The sequence below is a fragment of the Melitaea cinxia genome, chromosome 25 (assembly GCF_905220565.1).
Source record: "Melitaea cinxia chromosome 25, ilMelCinx1.1, whole genome shotgun sequence".
Classification (NCBI taxonomy): Eukaryota; Metazoa; Arthropoda; class Insecta; order Lepidoptera; family Nymphalidae; genus Melitaea; species Melitaea cinxia.
This window is the reverse complement of record NC_059418.1, coordinates 9642418-9649275: the sequence shown is the minus strand read 5'-3', so window position 1 is coordinate 9649275 and position 6858 is coordinate 9642418. Positions and strand designations below refer to the sequence as shown.

Below are 6858 nucleotides of genomic sequence, written 5' to 3'. Positions count from 1 at the left end.
TAATGAACTTAATGCTCGTGGTACATGTAACAGCAGACTGTTGAATATTTATTTGATAAATATAGATCGAGATAACGCATATACATATAAATAAATAAATACAAATATTACTAACAGACTCAGGCGGGAATCGAACCCACAAACCGCGGAGCAGTAAAAACACAAACACTACAAACTGCGCCAACGGGCTAGTCTATACACAATGTGCGTTATAATAGTAGATATAAAAACAAGTAAAAACAAAACAAAGTGAATGATAGTAGTTTGTTATCTTAAGGCATTTTTAACAGATTTCAAGAAAGTAGGAGTTTATCAAATCCACCGTATTTTAAGCGTCTTACCCGAGAACGTTTTACTGCATGGGACCTAGTTCGATGATTCTTTATCTTTTCCTATTATTGAAGTCGGATAAAAATAAAGAAATACACACACGTGTTACAAGGAAAACCAATTGTAATTATTATTTATGTCAGTCTTGTCACAGACGGGCGACGATGTTTAGTAACAAAAATCCTTTACGGTTACGAGCTCACGAAAATCAAACGTTGTGATTTTTTTTTTAAATTGGATAACTACTTTTTGAGTAATTTTTGATATCGCATACTTTCTTAACTATTTTTTCGTCTACCCACGTTGTATTACTGGGTTACATTACTAGTCGAAGTAATTGAAGTCGCTTTATTTCTCGTTAGCGAGCAAACACAATTATTGAACTGAGCTTTAACATGCTTAAATATCAATTGTTTTGACAAGGTTACGAGGTCTTTACATATAGACTAACTGTTGACTTTTTAAATTTATACCTACTGTAAATATTGTAAATAATGGATACTGACATAAGTAAATAACTGCTAAAATTCAAAACACTATTTTTGCAGTTTCGTTTCCCAAAGGTTTTAAAGGAACGACACTAATAAAACTCAACTGTCTGTTCGTCTCAATTATTAATCTTCTCACAGAGATCCTGTATTGGTAACCGTCTGTAAGTATCGTCTGTGACAACGTTGAGTATTTATTTTGAAATTTATAATTTAAATATTTGCGAAAATTTGGAAAGCCTAATAACAATGCGTTATGCGGCTCTCCAAGATTTTCAATTTTCGAAGTGATCGTAATTAACTTTATATATAAAAACAAAAATCTCGTCACCGCGATTCACAATAAGCAACCAACGATGAGTGCCATCTAGTAACAAGTAGAAACACACCTGTACATCCAATATTGACTGTGCTTGATCTGCGTAACTTTATTTATTACAAAATTTTGTACTGCGAGTGTTAATTTTTGTAACAGAATTGTAATAAAATACTAGTATTTTATTTTATATAACTAGGTCGGTAAACCCCCATAACTAAGTCTTCGCATTCCTGTGTCAGAGACCTGGAAACACACTTACTGAATACAAAAAAACATTCAAACCACGATAATCACCTGTGTGGCACATACAAACATTTGTCACGAGTGAAAGAAGGAGCGGGAAGACTGGCGACTACAAACTGCGCCCACGAGGTTGTCTATGAGGTGTAACCACAAATAGAAGCATAATGAAGTCAATGTTAATAGTTTGTAACTTCAGGACATTTTTCAACCGACTTCAAAAAAGGAAAACCTATCAATTCCATTATATTTTTTGTGTGTCACCCCAGTACTTTGTACTGGATTGACCGATTTCGATGATTCTTTTTTTAATTGAAAGGTGGTGCTTATCATGTGTTCCTGTTTAAATGAAATCTGACAAGAACTTTTTGAATTATCTCTAACAATGCGTATTTAATTGAATGCGTCTGCTCGCGTTGTATTACTGGCCGATGTAATTGAAGTTGGTTTTTTCTTTTGGGAGCAAACACAATTACACAAATTGCTTTCGCTGTTTAAATTTGTAAATAAATAATAAGCGTTAAAATGTTATTATAATCATAGAAGTCAATTCTATGCATTTCTGCTTTGATTTATAATTTTAATTAATCAATTTAATATTGTAACGATTCTAATACTTGTACCGTCCCACCAATAGGAACGAAGTATGACAATGTCTTCATGTGATGTATATTGGTAGGAAATCAAGTTGATGTAAGCGTGTTCCTTGTGGTATTGACTAGTGAACGATAGCCTTTGTCTCGTAGGGGAAATTCACTCAAAATTGTGGCTTACATTTTAAATTGGAATAATTTCTTAAGCTCTCAATAAAGTTCTTAATAAAGCTCATTTTCCTACTGTTTTATTTTGTCATTTTTATGTGAAGGTAGTTTCAAAGTAAATTACGAATCTACCGACACAAAAATTATTTTTTGTAAACACGTCCATTAGGTCTTTATTTCATATTATTTTGCTTTTGCCTTTAATTTCTCATCATGGCTAATAATAGGAGAACCGTAGACTTAGATAAGGTAAAATTTTCAGCTGTTTTTAAAAATATGAATGAGACATCCAATCTAATGTATACAACTTCTTTATGGTAAAAGTTAAATTTTTAATTAAAACTGTAAACGTCACTCGCAGCGGCCGTAAATAAATTTTTGAAATTAATATACCTACTTATTATATACAAGAACAAAAATCTTGCCAGCGAATTTCATTATATGTAATCGAGAAAAACAAAAAGTAATTTGATCAGTTACAGATGGTCCACTTTGAGAAACATATATTTTAGACGATATTTCACTCATAACTCTAAACAGTGTTATTACGCGCATATATTCAACCTTACAGCAAGTTTTAATGAAATATTAAAATTCATACAACAAGCCGCGATAAGAGCGCTCCCTCGCGGATGTAGCTCAGACCAATCGTCTTGATACTTTCAATTCTTACTAAAGTGGGTATAATAAAATTGTACATGATGTTATTATATGAGGTATATCTACAATTGTTGTGCTGTAAATATCGCACTGACCAGTAAAAGCCAGGTGATTCAGTTATTCTTTTAATTAGTTAATTATTAGTTTCACAATCAATTTAATCATATATGTATGAATATACTCGTATATATTTAACAATTGTGTGCGTGCGTTACGTTTATAATATTATTATCTAAATATTCTCTGTTCGTAATTCTGATTGCTTGTATTGTATGCGATTTCAAGATCAATCGGTATTAAAACTATTAACGTTTACTTTTGCTTTAAATAAAAGACGACTCGTATGATAAAGATTTCGTGTATTGTCTGACCAAATAACAACGAATAATGAATAAGAAATAATGAACGTTACAAATTTAAATATTTTGAACAAAGAAAAAAAGTCGTATGAAGTTAGGCGAGGTCCCCCCGCCCGTCGTCCTCTCATTGGCTGATAAGCGGCAACTTCACATTAGAAGCGCCACTACCCACTAGATGTCGCTTGAACATGGCCCCCGCCTTGGAAGTACCTACTTCCAAAGAAAAAGGGTCTCAGCATGATGTGGCCTCTTTGGTCGCCCTCGTCTACCGGCTGCAACGGCAGCGGGCAGATTTTTGAGAAAGCTCGTTGAACGATGCCCGTTGATGTGCGAATATCTGTAACACAAGCAACACCATCCTTGCCTGGATAGGTGCGTATAATCCTCCCCAATCTCCACTTCAGAGGCGGGAGATTATCCTCTTTGATAAGCACCAGGGTGTCAATAGAAATAGAATAGATTTAACAAATGAACTGGTCCAGCGTAGTCCACGCCACAACGGATAAACGGAAACCCGACTTCTAAACGTTCAGAGGGCAGATTACCCATGATGGGATTCAAAGTCTTACCTTTCATTCGCGTACACGTGACACAATTGTGAACTGACTTTCTAGCTAAGTTCCTAGCACCAAGTGTCCACCACCTTTCCCGTAAAGAAGACAGTAGCAGCTGAGGGCCACCATGTAACAAACGTTTATGTTCACTTTCAAACAACAACACTGTGAGTCGATGTTTACTACACAATAAAATAGGATGTTTCTTATCGAAACTAAAACTAGTCGAATTAGAAAGCCTACCACCAACACGTATTAATTTGTTATTGTCCATAAATACATTTAAATTCGCGATTTTATTAAATTCTTTTTTGTCTACAACCTGTTTTAGCGGAAGATCATTAAATAAACAGCGATAAACGTCCGGAAACGATTGCAACTGAACGATACGCGCTAAAGTTAACTCTGATGCATTTAATTCCTGCACAGACAAATGTAAACTATCGTTATGCGGCTCACCACTACTACGACGTCTACGCGTGTTATTAATGAAACGCAATACATACGCACCGACGCGCTTCAACTTATTATAGGACGAGAATCTATTGAAATCGATAAAACTATTATTACAAGGCTTTGTACATGTTAATACAATAGGTTTCGATCGTAATTCCGGTAAATTATCGCAAGTTTGTAATAAATTTTCAGATTTAAACTTAAAATTGTGTTCTCGTAAACAACTAGGTCCGTGCCACCATATGTCTGACCTTGTGAGCAGTTCAAAGTTAAGACCCTTAGACACTAGATCAGCTGGGTTATCCTTACCTTTTATATGTAACCACATTGAGTCACCGGTTAACTCGTTTAATTCTGTGACTCTGTTTTGAACAAATGTTTTTAAAGAGTGCGGAGACATCCGTATACAACCCGTCACTACAGTGGAATCTGTCCAAAAATAAACGTTATCGAATTTTAAGCGCAGTGAATTAATTATCTTTTATAAAGTTTCGCACCTAATAATGCCCCACCTAATTCCAATCGTGGGATGCTAATCGTTTTTAATGGAGCGACCTTACTTTTAGCACATAACAAATTTACTGCCACCTCAGAGTCGCAATCATCATAGGTACGTATATATGCACAGGCACCGTAAGCATCCTGAGACGCATCCGTAAATATGTGAAGTTCGGTGTGTTGAGTGTGCATGCTCCTTACGAATCGTGGAATGCGTAACTCACTCAAGCGGTGCAATGTTTTGATGTAACGATTCCAAGCTACAGTGACGAAACAATACCCGGGCACGCAAGTGATCCAGTGCACCATGAATCGCCAAAAACCCGTAAAGGCTGCAATCGTGGTTTTCGGCGACTGCCTGGAGGTAATTCACGACCCCCAGATAGTCACTGAAAATGTAGCGGCGGTCTGTCTGAAAGCAAACCAGCTGAAGTTGGGATTGTTGTCCGTCTACTTTGAGCCAGACCAAGACATGAATCCATATCTAACACAAATAAGGGAAACGACCCATAAACTTCCAACAAACAACTTGCTGGTGGCAGGAGACGTTAATGCCTGGAGTCACTGGTGGGGCAGCAACACCGAAAACCACCGTGGAGCGGAATACCACGCCTTCACCACGGAAATGGACCTCCATATCCTTAATACAGGGCATGTTCCCACCTTCGAGACATATAGAGGCGACAGGTTATACAGTAGCTGTGTGGACGTGACACTTTCGAGTCACTCTTTACTTGGCAAAATGGAAAACTGGAGAGTGGAGAGAAGCCTTACAACTTCAGATCACAATGCTATCACTTTTGCATTGTGCTTAGAAAAACCTTTGGAACCCTTAAGGCCTATCTCAACGCGCATATACAATACAAGGAAGGCAAACTGGTCGGACTTCTCTGCACACTTCATGACCGCATTGGCTGAGCACAGCATTACATTAGATAGAATTTCGAGTCTCTCGACGTCGGAGGAATTAGAGGAGATGTTGAACACCTATACATCTGCCATTCAGGATTCTTGCATAAGAGCGATTCCAAAAAAGAAAGAGTGGAAAGGTGTAAACAAACCGCCTTGGTGGTCGGCTGAACTGGAGCAATTGAAAAAGGACGTTCTGAGGAAGAAACGTCGAATACGAAATGCTGCACCCACTAGGAGGCAATTCACAGTCGAAGAGTATATACGGGCTCGAGAAATATACCAAAATAGTGCGAACGAAGCGGCCACACAAAACTGGAAAGAGTTTTGCACAACTCAAAACCGCGAGAGCGTTTGGGATGGAATTTACAGAATCATTAGAAGGACCTCGGGGAGGCAGGACGATATGCTATTAAGAGACGCAAATGGTGAGACACTATCGCCGGAGCAGTCGGCTAACCTCCTGGCAGAGTCGTTTTATCCTGATGATTCTGTGAAAGCCGAAACCGAACAACATAAAGCGATTAGAGCGATTACGGAAGGCATAGCTCCTGCGGAGATTCAAGACCTTTCAGATGATGACCCCCCCTTTACAATACCAGAATTGGAAAAGATTCTTACGAATCTCAGTCCTAAAAAAGCTCCGGGCCCAGATGGGTTTACATCGGACATCTGCACCGCGGCCATTAACTGCGACAGGGAATTATTCTTGGCATTAGCAAATAGATGTCTATCATTGTCATATTTTCCCAAACAGTGGAAGGTCGCCCACGTGCGCATTCTCCGCAAGCCAGGAAAGGAAGACTACACCCACCCAAAATCATATAGACCAATAGGCCTACTGTCAATCTTGGGAAAAATAGTAGAAAAGCTCCTCGTGGGTAGACTTCAGTGGCGCTTCTTTCCAACTCTTCACCCAAGCCAGTATGGATTTGTGCCGCAGCGTGGAACTGAGGACGCGCTCTACGACTTGGTTGAACATATACGAGCGGAAATAAAGTCGAAAAAGATAGTTCTTCTAATCTCGCTTGATATAGAGGGCGCATTCGACAACGCATGGTGGCCAGCCCTTAAGAAACGGATGATAGAAAAACAATGCCCCAGAAACTTATATGCCCTAGTAGTGTCCTACTTAACGGACAGGAAGATCAGAATCAACTATGCGAGAGCGACAAGTGAAAAGAGTACATCGAAGGGCTGCGTCCAAGGATCAGTTGGTGGACCAACCTTCTGGAACCTAATCCTGGACCCGCTACTCCAAAAAATGGCAATGTCAGGGATTTA

At 38.4% G+C, this 6858-nt stretch overlaps 1 long non-coding RNA gene across 1 annotated transcript; it reads right to left on the bottom strand.

The window, feature by feature from the left end:
• Nucleotides 1-3140: 3140 nt before the first annotated feature.
• Nucleotides 3141-3946, bottom strand: LOC123665996. Its single transcript, XR_006745144.1, has 2 exons — nucleotides 3727-3946; nucleotides 3141-3494 (listed from the first exon to the last, which is right to left on the bottom strand). It is a non-coding gene; the product is annotated as an uncharacterized LOC123665996 (long non-coding RNA).
• Between the last annotated feature and the right edge of the window lie 2912 nt (nucleotides 3947-6858).